Source organism: Nelumbo nucifera, chromosome 4 (genome assembly GCF_055504915.1).
Source record: "Nelumbo nucifera cultivar China Antique chromosome 4, China Antique-T2T, whole genome shotgun sequence".
NCBI classification, from domain to species: Eukaryota; Viridiplantae; Streptophyta; class Magnoliopsida; order Proteales; family Nelumbonaceae; genus Nelumbo; species Nelumbo nucifera.
In genome coordinates, this window is record NC_142652.1 from 22,441,845 (window position 1) to 22,460,371 (window position 18,527).

Genomic DNA, 18,527 nt, shown 5'->3' on the forward strand with positions numbered 1-18,527 from the left:
TTATCTTGCCAAAAGTTAAATTTTGTTAAAACACTGTAACAAATCTCTGTTCACCATTTGGTATAAGAGGGTTCTTCCTGGATCATGAGATTGTTTATTCTGGTCCTTACAAGGAGTGAAGCTGGTGGCTGTGTTGGGAAATGTTAGATTGGATACTGAAGGGGATTCCTTCTTCAAAAAAGGGGGACACCAAAGTTATAATTCGGTGGACGAGGGAAGAATATTTTGTACCTTAAGACACCAAAGTTATAATTCGGTGGACGAGGGAAGAATATTTTGTACCTTAGGTGTATTTTCACTGTATTATGAAAGCGGTATCTTGGGAATCCACCATAAATACCTCATCGAGATAGATACAGAGATCTGTTATCTATAGCATATTCTCTTCTTAGAGGTGTTAATAGGATATATCTTCACTGTATTAGGAACATGGGATCTTTGGCATCCACCATGAACTTGGGTACAAAGATTTGCTGACTTTGTAGCAGATTCTCTTATCACATAGTAGGGAAGAATTGTACTGGCAGTCTGTCTTCAATAGAGTTGCTTTAGCTGTTACCTAACAAAAAATGAATGAAAAAAAGAAACAATTCTGTTCACTTTGTTAAGAAATTTTGGGACTTGAAGCCAATTTTTGTGTTGATATTTGTACAATTTTTAGCCTTTTGGAGAATTACTATTTTTATGAATAATTATCAGTTATTAAGAAAGATGAAGTGGAAAGGAACCTGCAGAAAAGAAAAGCAACATTCACTTTATAGAGCAAAGGATTGATATCAATCCTTATACACAATATATCTTACTTTCGTACATTTTATACATATTTAATTTTGGCTTTCAAGGTCATTATCTTTTATCTTCCAATATCTTTAATTTTACATCTATTACCAAAGTTGCATATTACTGATCAGTAAAAAGGGTTCACAATGCAGATAAATCTTAATGTATAAAAATATAATGTTAAATATTATTTTTCAACTTTTGATATGGACTAATCCTTGGTGTCTCCAATGAGAATTTGAAAAATGTTTTAGTGTCGGCTACCAACTTGATGCAACCCTCTCCTTTATCCGGGCTTGGAACTGGCATGTCCATAAAATGAGTGTGACAGAAATGTGAATGCTTAGATGAATGAATGGTGAAACCAGAAAGGTGGATAAGGTAATATCAAAGGCAATATAGGTGGTGATTTAATGGAGGTCTTCTTGGAATTCTTTGAGAGAGGTAAGATAAATTCGGGTTCCAATGCTACTTTCATAGCTTTGATTCCTAAAAAGATAAATGCAAACCACCCAAAGGATTTTAGGCCCATAAGCCTAATTGGGAGTATGCATAAGGTAATATCAAAGGTCTTGGCAGAAAGAATAAAAAAGGTACTACCTTCCTTGATTTCTCCGAACCAAGGGGCATTTGTGTTAGGAAGACAAATTATTGATCAGATCCTTATTGCCAATGAATGTGTGGATTACAGAAAAAGACAAGGAGAAAAGGGTCTGATTTGCAAATTGGATTTGGAGAAGGCCTATGATTTGGTGGACTAGGACTTTTTACTGGAAGTATTGAGCATCAGAGGATTTGGAGAAATGTGGTGCATGTGGGTTAAGGGCTGTATCTCTTCATGTCACTACTCCATTCTAGTAAATGGGGTAGCCAAGGATTTCTTGCTGGCAAAGAGAGGATTAAGACAAGGGGACCCTCTTTCTCCTTTCCTTTTCACCCTGATAGTTGATGTGTTGAGTGTCTAGATTACTAGAGCCGATGCTAGAAATTTGATTAGAGGGTGGAGAGTAGGGAGGGAGGAAATAGTTGTAACCCACCTTCAATTTGCCGATGACTTAATTCTCTTTTGTGAAGGAGATCCAGAGGAGTTGGAAAATTTAAAGGTCTTGGTAGAGAATTTTGAAAAGGTCTCCAACTTGAGAGTAAATTGGAATAAAAGCTGTGTAGCTGGAATTAATAGGCAAGAAGGTCAGGTGGCACCGTTGGCTAGATCTTTAGGTTGTGAGGTAAGTGATTGGCCTCTTAAGTATTTAGGCTTACCTTTGGGAGGAAATCCGAGGTCTGTTAGCTTTTGGTACCCAGTTTTGGAAAGATTCTCAAAAAGACTAGCGGGTTGGAAAAGGAACTACATCTCTTTGGGGGTAGAATCACTCTAATTAAGTCAACACTAGCAAATTTGCTAGTGTAATTTTTGTCTACCTTCAAATTGCCTGTTAAGATTGCGAACTTAGATTGAAAAAATAATGAGAGATTTTCTGTGGGAGCCTAGAGATACCAAAAAGGATCATAGGGTAAAATGGGAAGTGGTGTCTAGAAAGAAAGACAAAGGGGGTTTAGGGATTGGAAATATTAAAATAAGAAATGCAGCTTTGTTAGGCAAATGGTTATTGAGGTTTCCTAAGGAGCAAGTGAGTCTATGGCATAAGGTGATAAGAAGTATTCATGGAATGGCAACAAATGGATGGGACGTTGGACTCGACCCAAGGGCTTCGTGTTTTTCCCTGTGGAAAGATATTGTTGGTATCTTGCCTTTCTTCTATCCTTTCATCAGGTATGATGCTTGTGTGGGTAATAAAATTCTTTTTTGGGAGGACTTGTGGATTGGGGAATCTCCTCTTAAGGATAGATTCCCGAACCTTTATTCCATTTCTTTGAAAAAATCTCAATTTATCTCTTCTTTTCGTACTTCTGGGGATTCTTGGGATCTGGGACTAAGGAGAGGATTGAGGGACTTAGAAGTGGATTTAGCAATTGGTATTTTTTCTCTTCTAAGTTCAGTTTTTCTAGACCACTCTTCTCCGGACAATAGAGTGTGGGCAGAATCTTCTACAGGTAGTTTTTCTTGTTCTTTGTTTTTCAATGCTTTGGTCCTTCCTTCTAACCCGGTTTCCTCTTTTCCTATTAAAGAAGTTTGGAGCGCTCCGGTCCCCCCAAAAGTAAGGGCTTTTTGTTGGGAAGTGATTTTCTAAAAAATCAATACCTTGGAGGTGCTTCAAAGAAAGAGACCAAATTGGTGCTTGTCACCTCATGTCTGTAGCCTTTATTTGAGGAATGGTGAGACGGTGAATCACCTATTAATTTCTTGTCCTTTTTGTGCTCTAATTTGGGATTGGTTCTCCTCTCTCTTTGATTGTAGGTGGAATCCTCCCACAAGTGTAGCGGATTTATTTGACCCTAGCTTTTTCCGACAACCAAAGAAGAAGGAAGGGTAATGTGGAGAACAACAAGGGCAGCTATCTTGTGGGCAGTATGGGAAGAGATAAACAATAGGATTTTCCAAGGGAAAGAAAAATCAGCTCCTGAAGTTATTGAAGGGATCACCATCAAGGCAGTACATTGGCTGAAAACTCTTAACTTATTCAAGGATGTCTCTTCAGATGATTTGATTAGAGGCTGGAATATTTTAGCAAGATCTTCTACTTCATCACCTACCATACAAGCAGTTTGGTCCCCTCCTTTGCAGTTTCATGTCAAACTGAACTTTGATGGCAGCTCTATTGGGAACCCCGTACCTTCTGGAATAGGGAGTGTGTTTAGAGATGCGGAAGGAAAAATCCTAGCTCTGTATTCTGGTCCAATAGGTGTGGGGGACTCACTTAGAGCTGAAGTTTTGGCGCTCCTCCAGGGGCTCAGATGGGCCAAGCAATTGGGTTTCCAACAGTTGGAAGTGGAGGGGGATTCAAAATTAGTAGTAGGTTGGCTGCAATCAAATAGTTTGGGAACGTGGCCCCTTAGACAACAGGTAAGGGAATTATTGAGCCTCACAAGGGAGCTGGATGCAAAAGTGTATTGGTTTAGGAGGTCAGCAAATGCTTTATCTGACAACCTAGCAAAACAAGTGGTGAATTGGTAGTTTTTGTTTTGTGCAGTGTTGTAAGATTTTTGTTATTCAGGGGTTGCCTTTTACTTTGGAAGGTGACAATTGTTTCTTATGGTTTTATCTAATGAAAGTTACCGTTTCCTTTAAAAAAAAATGAAATCATACAAATAAACCTAGGAGTAGCTCCAATAGGTGATAAAATGGGAGAAAGTACATTGAGGTGGTTTGGTCACATGCATAGCGGGGCACCTATTAAGAAAAGTAATTTGTTAGAAGTTGAAGGGTCTATGAGAGCTAGGGCCAAACTGAAAAGGACTTAGTGGTAATGAAGTTACTGTTTCCAATCCAAAAAAGGACTTAAGTGGAAGAAATTGTTTTGGAATGGTAGAATACTGATATATTTCATTCTATTGCCAATTGGCATATTTATACAGTAAGCTGCTGCAATAAATAGAAAGAAGAAAAAATAGAAAGAAAAGAAAATAGAAAGTAGAAAAATAGAAAGTACAAGAATAGAAAGAAAGAAATAGAAAGAAAAACTTTCTAAATCAATCATTCCACAATCCTAGGAATATATACAATTCTATTTTTACACAACTACCAAATATAGATCTGCACCAGTAACCCCACGTTTTCCAACACTCCCCTTCAAGCTGGTGAATAGAGATCCTCCATTCCCAGCTTGGCTATTGTTAAAGTGAGCCGAATAGGGGTAGTTTAGTCATCTTATGTGTGTTAAGTAGTTTGCTTATGTGGCAGTTTTATTAGAGTACTCTGCCCCACACTTAAGTATGGGCAATTTAGTCTTTGTAAAGGTTATTAGAATCTAATTAAGATTAAGGGGGTTGATTGTATGGGTAGTCCATCAGATTTTGACAGACCCTTATTTTCTTTCTTCTTCTTCTTCCTTCTCTTCCTGGTTCGAGTTACTGTAGCAGCATTCGAAACATGGTATCAGAGCCATGTTCCTGACCTACTTCAGTTGGTAAAGCACCTCAGCAGTGTTCGTGACTCTTCTTCTTGCGTTTCTGGTCAGTCAATGGAGAGAACTGGTTCGCCCTAGGTCTGAAATCTCACAGCTTGTCTCTCTCTGCTGTGCATATTCTTCTTCATCAAGAAAAGTGACTTCAGTAGTGAATGGTTGGTTGAGACTCTCAAAGGAAGGTCGGTTATCTCTTCTTCTTGTGTTGCTGGTATTTCTGGGTAGAAACCCTTCAAGAGGCTGTTAGTACTGTTCAGAACCTAGAGAACTAGGTTCATTGTTGCCCTAGAACGGGCTGTGTGTACAGTAGCCGAATGGTGTAGGGGCTGCTGTAAGTTGTTGAGTGGTGTTAGGGCTGTTGTAAGTGGTCGAGTGGTGTAAGGTGTAATGCTGTGACCTAGCCGAACTTTTGTGGTATTGTAGTGCCCTCTTAAAAGTGTTAAACTAGTCTGAACTGGGTGTAACAGGTTTGACTATGTTGTGGTGCTTGTGTTGCACAATCCTTGTGGAGTGGTTGTAAGAGGGCTTATATGTGATTAGTGAGTTTTAAATTGATTCGTTAGTGGTTCGTGGTGTTGTGAAATCAGTAGTAGTGTGAATAAGAACAAGGTGTGTGTATCCACTGTTGTGTTTAGGGGTTGCTATAAGTGCTGGAACATCAATTTTTGGATAACAACAGTCAACTTGTTGCTGAGAATTCAGGTTAGAGGCAACTGTGAAAGGTACCATGGCAGCAATAGGAGATGGGTGTAATGATCATAAACCTAGTGTGGTGGTTTCCCCTAACTACCTAGGTGTACAAATGACCTCAATTAAACTGAATGGGGAGAACTATGTTCCATGGGCTAAATCTGTGGAAGTTTTCCTCATGGCAAAGAGGAAGGTGAAGCACATAAAAGATGAGAAACCATCGGCTGACTCCCTAGGGTTTGATGATTGGGAACAAGAAGATGCTCAAATCATGACTTGGCTATGGAACAATATGGAACCAAAAATTAGTGCCAACTTCATGTTTCTTGATACGACTAAAGATATATGGGAACATGCTAAGAAGTTGTATTCTGGACAAGATAGTACAACAAGAGTATATCAACTTTATCAGGAGTACTTTGATTTGCAATAAGGAAACAAAACACTAGAAGAGTACTATGCCAGCATGAAGAATATAAGGAATGAACTCAATGTCTATCATCCCCTCAGTCCAGATATTAAAGTTCAACAACAGCAAAGGGAACAACTAGATGTTACAAGATTCTTGGTGAGGCTGAAATCGGAGTATGAACCAGTTAGAGCCCAAATATTAGGGAGCTCCACCCTTTCTACACTTGAGGAAGTATTCTCACGGCTTCGCAGAATTTCTTTGGGACAGACAAAGAATCCCACACAGTCTGATAGATCAGCACTTGTGACAGCTAGAGGAGGTGGACACAGTACAAGAGGGGGACATACCTTCCGAGGTGGCCATGGCAGTTCCATGATTGGTCGGGGTGGTCATGACTCGGGGGGAGGCCGTGGCAGAGGGAAGAATAACTCTGCAAGGAAGTGTACTCATTGTGGTAGGGAAGAACACACAGTGGATTTCTGTTATGATCTACATGGCCCTCCTTCCAAATGGGCTAATTATGCTGTAGCAGGTGAGGTTGACATCAGTGACAGTAAACAGGCAGACTGTACTCCTCTCGCATCTACATCTACTTTTGGGAGGGAGATGGTGAGTGTACCGCGTGATGAGTATGAACGGTTCCTTCAAACTACTTCACGGCATACCACTGCCACACTTGCCCACTCAGGTATTGCTTGCATGTCATCTAAAACCTCTCCCTGGATTATTGACTTTGGAGCCTCAGATCATATGATCGGGACTCCAGGTGTGTTCTCTTCTCTTTCTGAAACCTCCACATCACAAACCGTTACACTTGCCAATGGGTCCTCATCTCTCATCTGTGGTGTTGGTAATGTTGACATGACTTCTGTGCCCTTATCATCTGTTTTATATGTACCTAAGTTTCCATTCAATCTTATGTCTGTTAGTAAAATAATCAAAGCTCTTAACTTTTCTGTTACCTTCTTTCCTTCCACTTGTGTTTTTCAGGTTCTCAAGACGGGGAAGAAGATTGGTGGGGGGCATGAAGCTGGTGGATTGTATTATCTTGACGGTGGTGGATCTTCAATTTCTCTTCAGACTTCACTTACTCCTCTACAATGGCATTGCCGACTGGGACATCCATTTCTCAAGGCTCTCAAGATATTGGTTCCGTCATTGAGTCATTTGTCAGTTTTCAATGTGAGTCATGTCAGTTTGGGAAACATCGTCGTGTGTCCTTCAATCCAAGAGTTGAGAGTCGTATGTTGAGTCATTTTTCTTTGGTTCATTCAGATGTTTGGGGTCCAATCAAAATAGAGTCTTATAATGGGTACAAGTATTTTGTCTCATTTATTGATGATTGTTCAAGAATGACATGGATTTACTTAATGAAAGAAAGAAGTGAATTATTTTCCATTTTTCAAAAATTCCATGTTGAAATACGCACACAATTTGGTGTTCCAATCAAAGTTCTCCGTTCAGATAATGGTCGTGAATACTTTCTTACTTCATTTCAACAGTATTTAGAACAACATGGCATTATTCATCAGATCTCATGTGCATTCACTCCTCAACAAAATGGGGTAGCTGAACGGAAGAACCGTCAGCTTCTTGAAACTGTTCGGTCTATTCTTCACCACATGAATGCTCCTAAACGGTTTTGGAGTGATGCTGTACTCACTGCATGTTTTCTCATTAATCGGATGCCCTTCTTCATTCTTCATGGTCGGTCCCCCTTCTCTATCTTGTTTCCCACTTTATCTCCTTTTCCATTAACTCCTCGTGTCTTTAGTTGTGTATGCTTTATCCACAATCTAAGTCCTGGAATAGACAAGCTAGATGCACGCTCAATTAAATGTGTCTTCCTTGGCTACTCTCGGACTCAAAAATGGTACAAATGTTATAATCCCATTACCCGAAAGTGCTATGTCTGCCTTGATGTCACCTTTTTTGAGTCTGTACCCTTCTTCTCAAGTCCTAAAGCTCCTTTGTCTCTACCCTTACTTCCTTTTCCTCTTCCTGTCAGTGATCCAGTTCCAGATGCTGTTGTTGGAGTAGACTCATCATATCATCCAGTGCAGATCACCACCGAACGACCACCGATCTGACAAGTGTATACATGTCGAACGACACCGGCCCCTCTTCCATCTTCTACCTCATCTGCGGATCCTCTCATGGCTCCTATTGCTGAACCTTCAGACCTTGACCTACCCATTGCCTTACGGAAAGGTAAGCGTAGTTCTACCCTCTATCCCATTTCCAATTTTGTTTCATTTTCTCGTCTTTCTACCTCACATCGCTAGTTTGTTTCACTTTTGTCCTCTATTTCCATACCTAACAATGTTCAAGATGCTCTTAGTTCACTTGGATGGCGGCGGGCAATGGAGGAGGAACTTTTTGCTCTTCAACATACTCAAACATGGGAACTTACTACTCTCCCACCTGGTAAGCATGCTGTGGGCTGTAAATGGGTGTATACTGTGAAATACTTGCCAGATGGTAGTGTGGAGCGTCTGAAGGCCAAACTTGTTGCTAAAGGTTACTCACAGTTGTATGGTAAGGTGTGCAGACTGAAGAAGGCAATTTATGGGTTGAAGCAATCACCACGTGCTTGGTTCGGGAAGTTCAGCGAAGTGGTGAAGAGTTTTGGAATGAAGCAATGCCAGGTTGATCACTCAGTGTTCAGCTATGACTTAGAAGCTGGGAAGATCTTATTAGTGGTCTATGTGGATGATATTGTCATTACTGGCAGTGATAAATTGGGGATTGGCAAACTAAAGGTATTTCTGCAAAATCATTTTCAAACAAAAGGCGTTGGAACATTAAAGTATTTCTTGGGAATAGAAGTTGTCAGGTCAAAACAAGGTGTAAATCTGTGCCAAAGGAAATATGTTCTTGATCTATTGGAAGAAACATGATTGTTAGGTGCAAAACCGGCTGAGACCCCTATGGAACCAAATGTTAAGTTGAGCAGTGATATAGGAGAAGTATTTGACGATCCTGGAAGGTATAGACGACTAGTTGGAAAGCTGAACTATCTGACTATTACGAGACCCGACATCTCCTTTGCAGTCAGTGTGGTGAGCCAATTCATGCAGAACCTTCGTATATCTCACTGGGATGTAGTTCTTAGAATTGTAAGGTATCTGAAAGGAGTTCCAGGCCGTGGGCTATTGTATAATCAGGAGGAAAACTTGAAGTAGTTGGGTATACAGATGCAGACTGGGCAGGCTCAGTGAATGGTAGAAGATCTACTACAGGCTAGTGTACATTTCTTGGAGGAAATCTTGTGACATGGAACAGTAAAAAGCAGATGGTTGTGGCCAGAAGCAGTGTTGAAGCCGGGTATAGGGCCATGGCACACACTACCTGTGAATTAGTGTGGTTGAGGAATCTCCTAAAAGAAATTGGGTTTCACATGGATAAACCTTTGAGATTGTACTGTGACAATCAAGCTGCACTCCATATCTCATCCAACCCTGTCTTTCATGAGAGAACAAAGCATATAGAGGTTGATTGTCACTTTGTGAGGGAGAAGGTTCTTGCTGGAGAGATAAATACAGAACATGTGGGCTCAAATGATCAGTGGACAGATTTGTTTACAAAAGCTCTAAGCTCAGGGAAGGTGAACTACCTATGTAACAAGCTGGGATTATATGACATATATTCTCCAGCTTGAGGGGGAGTGTTAAAGTGAGCCGAATAGGGGTAGTTTAGTCATCTTATGTGTGTTAAGTAGTTTGCTTATGTGGCAGTTTTATTAGAGTACTCTGCCCCACACTTAAGTATGGGCAATTTAGTCTTTATAAAGGTTATTAGAATCTAATTAAGATTAAGGGGGTCGACTGTATGGGTAGTCCATCAGATTTCGACAAACCCTTATTTTCTTTCTTCTTCTCTTCTTCTTCCTCTTCTTCTTCCTTCTCTTCCTGGTTCGAGTTACTGTAGTAGCATTTGAAATAGCTATAATTCTTCGAAAGTCTGTACTATTGAGCCCTTTAGTAAGTACATCGGCCAGTTGTCCTTTTGTAGACACATAGGGAGTGCAAATCAACTTGCTGTCCAGCTTCTCTTTTATAAAGTGTCGGTCAATTTCGATGTGCTTCGTCCTATCATGTTGAACAGGATTGTGAGCAATATTGATGGTTGACTTGTTATCACAATATAGTTTCATAGGCTCTTCTCGTGAAATCTTCAGGTCTTTTAAAATTATCTTCAACCAGAGTAATTCACACACTCCTTATGCCATAGCCCTGAATTCTGCCTCTGCAATTGACTGAGCCACTACATTTTACTTCTTACTCCTCCAAGTGACTAAGTTTCCTCCCAAGAAGGTACATTAACCGGAAGTGGACCATCTATCTACTGGAGATCTTGCATAATCGGCATCTGTATATGCTTCAAGAGCCAATCCCCCATTTCTTCTGAATAAAATTCCTTTACCTGGATTGGCTTTCAAATAGTGCAGAATTCGATGAGCAGCCTGTAGATGAACTTCTTTAGGATTATGCATAAACTGACTTATTACACTTATAGCGTATGCAATATCTGGCCGTATATGTGCAAGATAAATGAGTTCAACCCGTCTTTGGAACATCTCCTTGTCTACACTTGCATTCTCGCTGGCTTCTCCAAGTTTATGATTGGGATCTATAGGTGTGGAAGCTGGTTTACATGCCATATTTCTCGTTTCTCTCAAAAGATCAACAACATACTTTTGTTGAGAGATAAAGATGCCTTGTTTAGAATGTGCAACTTCAATTCCGAGAAAATACTTTAGTCTCCCCAAGTCTTTTATCTCAAATTCTCTGGAAAGGCAGTTTTTCAATGCTTCCTTCTCCTTTTTATCATTCCCAATAACGATTATATCGTCCACATAGACTAATAGTGCAGTAACTCCCCCTGAGGTTGTGTGTTTGATAAACAATGTGTGGTCACGTTGACTTTGCTTGTAATCTGTACTAAGCATCACCTTTGTAAACCTTCCAAACCATGCTCTCGGAGATTGTTTGAGGCCGTATAGTGCTATCTTCAACCTACAAACTTTGTTCCCCTTAATTCCTTCTCCAAAACCCGGTGGAATGTCCATGTATATCTCCTCTTCTAGATCACCATGGAGAAATGCATTCTTTACATCAAACTGTTGCAAATCCCAATTAAGTTAGCAGCCAAAGACAACAACACCCTTACTGTATTCATTTTAGCTACTGGGGAAAAAGTTTCCTGATAATCTACCCCATAAGTCTGTGTATATCCTTTGGCTACCAGTCGTGCTTTGTACCTTTCTAACGACCCATCAGATTTGTACTTAATTGTGAACACCCATTTACAACCTACAGTCTTCTTGTTTCTTGGTAGATCCACAACTTCCCATGTGTTGTTATTTTCTTGTGCCTCCATTTCCACTCTCATGGCTTTTCTTCACTCCTTATTAGAAAGTGCCTCGGCTAGAGTATTAGGAATTGGAATGGTGTTAAGGCTGGCTAGAAAACTTTTATGGGATTTAGAGAATCTTTGGAATGACACAGATTTGGCTAAAGGGTACAATGGGCGTTTGGTACATTCTCTGGTTCCTTTTCTCAGTGCAATAGGTAGGTCATACTCAGACTGTGAAGGTGCAGGTTCAGGTTCTGCATATCCCTCAGTTCCAGGATTAGGAGTTGAATTTTGGACTTGCACAAGTTGAGGATCTGGATTTTTTCTCCTAGAGTAAACCTGCATATATCTCACATCATCATGCACATCATTGGTGGGGTTAACAGTGTCTGAATTTGGTTCAATGGTCGGGTTGTTTGACTCTTGTTGAGACTCCAGAATGTGGGGCTCAGAAGATTGTGACTCAGAGGGATGTCACTCTTGACGGTTGGATGACTGTGAGGAGGGTAATACATCTAAGGAGAGTAGATCCGAGGCCTTATCTTCCATTAATGAGGGCTCCCCCTGAAGATAAGGTTGAGTAAAAAAGGATTGTCCCTCCTCAAATGTGACATCGATGGAGGTGTAGAATTTTCTGGTGGCTGGATGATAACATTTATAACCTTTCTGAGTTGGGGAATATCCCAAGAAGACACACCTGATTGCTCGTGGATCCAATTTTCCCTTATTATGGACATGAACAATGGCAGTGCAGCCAAAAATTCTTGGTGTGGGATTATTTGAGATTCGAATATCAGGGTAGAATTGAGAAAGGACTTGTATTGGGCTTTGGTTGTGAAGAACTTTAGATGGTAGTCTATTTATGGTGTATGCAACAGTAAGGACAGCTTCCCCCCAATATTGTTTTGGCACCTGGTTTTGAAAGAGAAAGGCTCGGGTGGTTTGCAAAAGATGGCCATTTTTCCTCTCAGCTATTCCATTCTGTTGGGGAGTGTTAACATAGGAGGATTCATGTACAATGCCTTCTTTCTGAAAAAATGGGGACAAATTCTGATTAAAATAATCTGTAGCATTATCAGATCGAAACCTTTTAATTCTCACACCAAACTGAGTTTGGGCCATGTTATGAAAGTTGGGAAGAATGGTACCCACATCAGATTTAGACTTAAGAAGAAAGATCCATGTGACCCTAGTGCAATCGTCAATAAAGGTTACAAACCATCTAGAACCAGTAATGTTGGGAATTTGAGAAGGGCCCCATATATCCGAATGAATCAAATAAAAAGGAGTTGAAGATCTTTTATTGCTGATTGGGAAAGAAACCCTTTTGTGCTTAGCAAGTTCACAAACATCACAATGAAAGGTTTCAACATCAATTCCTTTAAACAAGGAAGGAAACATTGTTTTTAAAACAGGAAATGAAGGATGACCGAAACGGAAGTGATGACGCCAAATTAAATCTTTATTGGAGGTAGATAAGAATGACTTGTGTGTGACATGCATAACAATGTGAGATGGTTTGTTGGTTGTTTCAAGGTAGTAGAGTCCATCCCTTTCCTTAGCAAGTCCAATCTTCTTCCCCGAAACCTAGTCCTGAAATACACAGTAAGAAGGAAAGAACACAACATTGCAGTTCACATCCTGGGTGAGTTTATGTATAGAGATAAGGCTAGTGGATAACTTAGGAACATGAAGCACATTTTCAAGCAATAGGGGTGGAGTAATTTGAATATTCCCAATCTCTGCCACTGTGGTGAAAGAACCATCAACAACAGGAAATTTTCTATTACTAGGATAGGGTGTATGGGTGAGAAAATGTAGTGAAGAGGGTGTCATGTGGTCAGTAGCTCCGGAATCAAGAATCCATGGAAAAATACTAGCCGAGGCATGTAATCCTAGGGATAAAGACTCATCTGAGAGAGCAAGAGAGGTAGAACCACTTCTTGGTTTCAAGGATTTCAGGAAGTTCCTTAGTCTTTCAATTTCTTCATCATTAAATGGTCCCTGACTTGAGTGTTCTTGCTGCGGGGTTGTGGAGACATTATGGGCCTGTTGAACTCCTTTTGAAACTCCTCGATTTCCCCATTCCTTGCTGGATGTGGGAGGTTTCCCATGAAATTTTCAGCACCGATCTTTTGTGTGTTTGGGCTTTTTGCAATAGGTGCACCAGAGGTTATCGTTAGAGTCACGGGTAGTTGTGTCACGAGCCAAGTTGTGATTGTTCTCACCCTTTGAACCACTGTAACTTCCTCCCCTTGCCACCATGGCTGAGCCTTCGGGATCTTTAGGCTCAAGCATGATTCCACGGCGGCTTTCCTCAGCTCTGACAAGGGCTATGACTTCATTCAATGGAGGCACTTCTTCTTTGCCAAGAACTTGTATTCGGACCTGATCAAATTCAGCATTCAGTTCGACCAAAAAATCATACACCCTATCTCTTTCAAAAAAATTCTTCAAGATCACAGCATCATCATGGCACTTTGTCTCAAGAACCCGATAATGATCAAGCTCATGCCATAAATTTTGCAGCAGATTTGCATACTCTGTAACACTTCTGCTCCCTTGTTTGGCCGCCACTGTCTTCACTTTGACCTCATAGACACGAGCAGCGTCATGGGCTTTGGAATAGGTTTGTCGGACAACATCCCAAATAGCCTTTGCAGAGGGAAGAAACATACAAGTATCACTGATCTCGGGTGTCATTGAACTCCACAACCATGACATAATCATGGAGTCCTCTTCGTCCCAAGCATCAAAATTTGGGTCGCCCAACTTTGGCTCTGTTCCAAGAAGGTGACTAATTTTTCCTTTTCCCTTCAAATAGGTACGCACTAGTTGTGACCACTTCAGGTAGTTTTGGCCATTCAGTCTATATGTTGTCTGAATATTCTGCAAATCACCAGTGTGAGGATGAGAATTTGTTGCTCCTTCATCGGTTTGGACGGGAGCACTTGTTGCAGTCATGTCGGACATTGTTAACGGAGGAAAAATAAGGCCAGCAGGAAAGGAGAATAAAGGAACACTTCTGGTTATAGATCAACACTGAAGGCCAGAAGAGAAAAACACGAAAAACTGGCAATGAAGGCCAAAAAAAAAACTCAAGGTTGACAAACCTAGAGCTCTGATACCATGTTTTGGAATGGTAGAATACTGATATATTTCATCCTATTGCCAATCGGCATATTTATACAGTACGCTGCTGCAATAAATAGAAAGTAGAAAAATAGAAAGAAAAGAAAATAGAAAGTACAAGAATAGAAAGAAAAACTTTCTAAATCAATCCTTCCACAATCCTCGGAATATATACAATTCTATTTTTACACAACTACCAAATATAGATCTGCACCAGTAACCCCACGTTTTCCAACAAAAATAAGAAATGATTTTAGCACCCATAATTTAATAATGGATATGGCATTTACCATATCCTCTTTAAGATGAATAAAGTACTTTACCATTTTCCAAAAAAAAAAAAATAATGGATATGGCACTGAACGGAATGGAATGGCAAAATAGGGTTCATGTAGTCAAGCCCATATAGTTGGGACTTTTTTTTTATCAATGAATAAATATTTTATTAATCCAGAAAATAAGAGTTACAGGCGACCCAAGGAACGGCACAAGATGCGACCTTTCCTTTAAGATTGATTACAGCATTACAAGATCAGATGAACATGATTACAAGGTAGCCCAAAATAAAGAGTCCCGAGAAATCCCCTGTTTAGCAAGTGAATCAGCCATAGAGTTTGCTGATCTGCCTACCCACTGGACTCTAACTGTCATATTTCTTGTTAGCCATTTGACTTTTTTAAAGAGGTCTCTATAGCCCCAAATCAGAGTCCGGATTCAGCAGCCATCCCACCACCACCTGAGAGTCCCTTCAATAAGCAAATGCTCTATCCCTAACTGGTTTGCAAGCTGGATACCTTGTACTGCAGCAAGCAATTCAGCCCTTATAGAGTCTCCCAGACCCACGGGCCCTGAGTATAAGGATATGATCATACTGTTTTTATTTCTCAGAACTCCTGCTATACCCGAGGGTCCAGGGTTACCTCTGCTACTCCCATCAAAATTCAGCTTAACGAACTCCTCCCAGGTGGCTCCCATTGTACTAAAAGTCTGTTTTTCCTGGTAGAAGTATTGGCTACTGCTAACCAGTTCCTCCACAGGTCATTGAAGGAATAACTATCAAACAGGTTCAATGTTTTCAACCACTGAATTGCCCTTGTCAAAACACAGTCCTTAACTTCTGACACGATCCTTTCCTTTTCAGAAAAAAATTCTGGTGTTTTTCTTCCCAGACAGTTCACATGATTGCTGCTCTAATACCCTTTCATATAATTCTCTCACTCTTTTTGTGCCACTCAAAAGTAGACAGACTAAACAACAAACTAATATCAGATGGTAGGTTACCTACTCTCAAACTGCCCAAAAATCCAATCCCATAGGGCTGCAACAAAGGAACAAGAAATCAGTAAGTGGTAACAGTCCTCACTTTGAGCTTTACAAAGGACACACCAATTCGGAGATAGGCACCAATTTGGTCTTTTCCTCTGTAGGTTTTCAAAGGTATTAATCTTACCATAGTAGACTTCCCAACAGAAAACAACAATCTTTGGGGGAATAGGTCTGATCCAGACTTCTTTAATTGGGAAAGCCAAGGGTGCAGAAGAAGAGCAAAGGGATTTGAAAAAGGAGGAGCAAGTAAAACGTCCTCTTGAGTTAGGGGTCCAAATTCTTAAATCAGAATTGGGGGAATCCAAACAAGTGGACTCGAGTGATGACAAAAGTTCCAAAACACAAGCGTATTCATCATCACTTAACCCTCTTCGAAAACCAAAATCCCAGTTCAATGAAAAAGGAGAAACCGAGGAAGGGTAAACTTGGAAATCGACTCTTTCTTGTAACGGGACACAAAGTAAAGAGATGGAAAAAGGTCTTTAAGGGGTTGGTTTCCCATCCAAAGGTCTTCCCAAAAAAGAACATTATTTCCAGAGTAGACATCATACCTGATCAGACTAAGAAAATGGGGAAGAATCCTATGTATAGCCTTCCATTGGTGTTGTAAGGGTCACCCGTCGAGATATCCCAACATCCCATCCATTCTCCAAGCAGCCATGAACTAGTCACCACCTTGTGCCATAGTCGCTCCCTCTCCAAAGGCAATCTCCATAACCACTTCCCTAGCAGAGCTTCATTCTTATGAATTAAGTTACCTAGTCCTAGTCCCCCTTCTTCCTTGCTTCTGCTAACTATCTCCCACTAAATCAAATGGCCTTTCTTCACTTCCCCTGGCTCTCACAAAAAATCCCTCATTAGTTTTTCTAACTTCTTAGCTTCCCTTGAGGGTATCCTGAATACCTATAGAAAATAAATCGCTAGACTAGCAAGTGTAGCCCCAATCAATGTCACTCTACCCCCTATGGAAATATAACTCTTCTTTCAGGACACCAACCTCTTTTCAAACTTTTCCACAATTGGATACCAAAATCGACTTTCTTTGGGGTTAGCTCCTAGAGGAAGCCCCAAATAGGTCAAAGACCAATGGGACAAAGAACATCCTAAGCAATCTGCAATAGCCTCTATCTCTCCCTCCTCCAAATTGATTCCCACCACTCAGCTTTTATCAAGGTTGATTGACAAGTTGGAGGCAAACTTAAAAGGATTTAATAAGAGATTTCAGGTTCCTCACTCTCCTTAGGTCTCTCCCCTCGCAAGAAATGATAATATCATCTGCAAATTGAAGGTGGGTCACTGGGACATTATTTCTACCTATCGTCCAACCACTTATTAGCTCCTCCTTGCCTGCTTTAGAAGTCATTCTGCTAAACTCATCTGCCACAAGTGTAAACAAGAAAGGTGAAAGTGGATCACCTTGTCTTAACCCTCTACAAGCTGGGAAAAAAAATCCTTGACCCTTCCATTAACTAGAACTGAAAAATGACAAGAGGTTATACAACCATTCACCCAACTACATCACTTGTCTCCAAATCCACATTTCCTTTACACTTCTAATAAAAAATTCCAGTCCACCAGGTCATAGGCTTTCTCAATATCCAACTTACAAACAAAGCCTTGATTGCCAGATCTCCATCTCCTTCACACATTCATTTGCTATGAGGATCTGATCTATAATTTGTCTACCCTGTATGAAAGCTCCTTAAGCTTGATTAATGAGAGAGGGGAGAACCTTTTTGAGTCTCACCGATAACACTTTTGCCACAATCTTGTATATGTTGGTCACCAAACCGATCGGCCTGAAATCTTTAGGATGTTTTGCATCTAATCTCTTAGGGATAAGAGCTGGGAAGGTAGTGTTTATCCCCCGACTAATAACACGGTTGTTTTCAAACTCCCTAAAAACCTCAAACAAGTCTTCTTTGATAATATTCCAACAGTCTTAGTAAAAGGCCATAGTAAATCCATCAGGTCTAGGCGCCTTGGATCTATCCATTGAGAAAACAACTTTCCTTATCTCCTCTTCTTCAAAGTTTCTTTCCAGCCAGCCCTTCTCTAAGGTAGATAAACATGGTCAATCCAGATCCTCCATTCTCTCTCGACTCTCCAAAGGTCTACTCTAAATGGATCTAAAGTGGGCTACAAAACAGTTCGCTATCTCCTCTTGAGACTCAATTTCCACTCTCTCGACCTCAAGCCTAGCCACAAATTTTTGCTTCTCCTTTCATTGGCTATATCATGAAAAAACTTGGTATTCCCATCCCCTTGATCCACTTATGCCTAGATTTTTGCCTCTAGGAGATTTCCTCCCTCAAAACGACATCTTCTAATTCTTTCTTCAACTTCCATCTCAACTCTCTTTCTTGTCCACTCATCATCCTTTGATACTCCTTTGAGTCTAGATCCTCAATTTGAGTTGACAATTTAGCTTTGAGCTCTTCCACCCTACCAAACTCTTCCCTATTCCAATCTTTTAGTTTAGATCTCAAACTTTTTAATTTCTTATGGAACCTCGTCCCTTTCCACTTCACTCCCCTAATCTCTTCTCTCCACCATTCCTCAACCTTTGACACAAAGTCTGAATGTGTTAGCCACATGTTCTCAAACCTAAAAGGTCTAGGTCCATCACCAAAAGTTTCTTGGCCTAGCTCGATAGGGCAATGGTCTGAGGTAACTCTAGGCAAAGCATTAGCCACCAAACCTCTCCAGTGTGCTTCCCAACTTTCATTGAAAAGGAATCTATCTAATTTTGAGCAAGATGGGTTCTCCTGAAAGTTAGACCAAGTAAAGTTGACTTGTATCAAAGG

General features: G+C 40.5%; 1 protein-coding gene across 1 annotated transcript in view; it reads left to right on the forward strand.

The window, feature by feature from the left end:
- LOC104597850 (DNA topoisomerase, type IA, core) overlaps window positions 1-18,527 on the forward strand; it is an 82,953-nt gene that overhangs the window by 15,400 nt on the left and 49,026 nt on the right. The window lies entirely within an intron of this gene.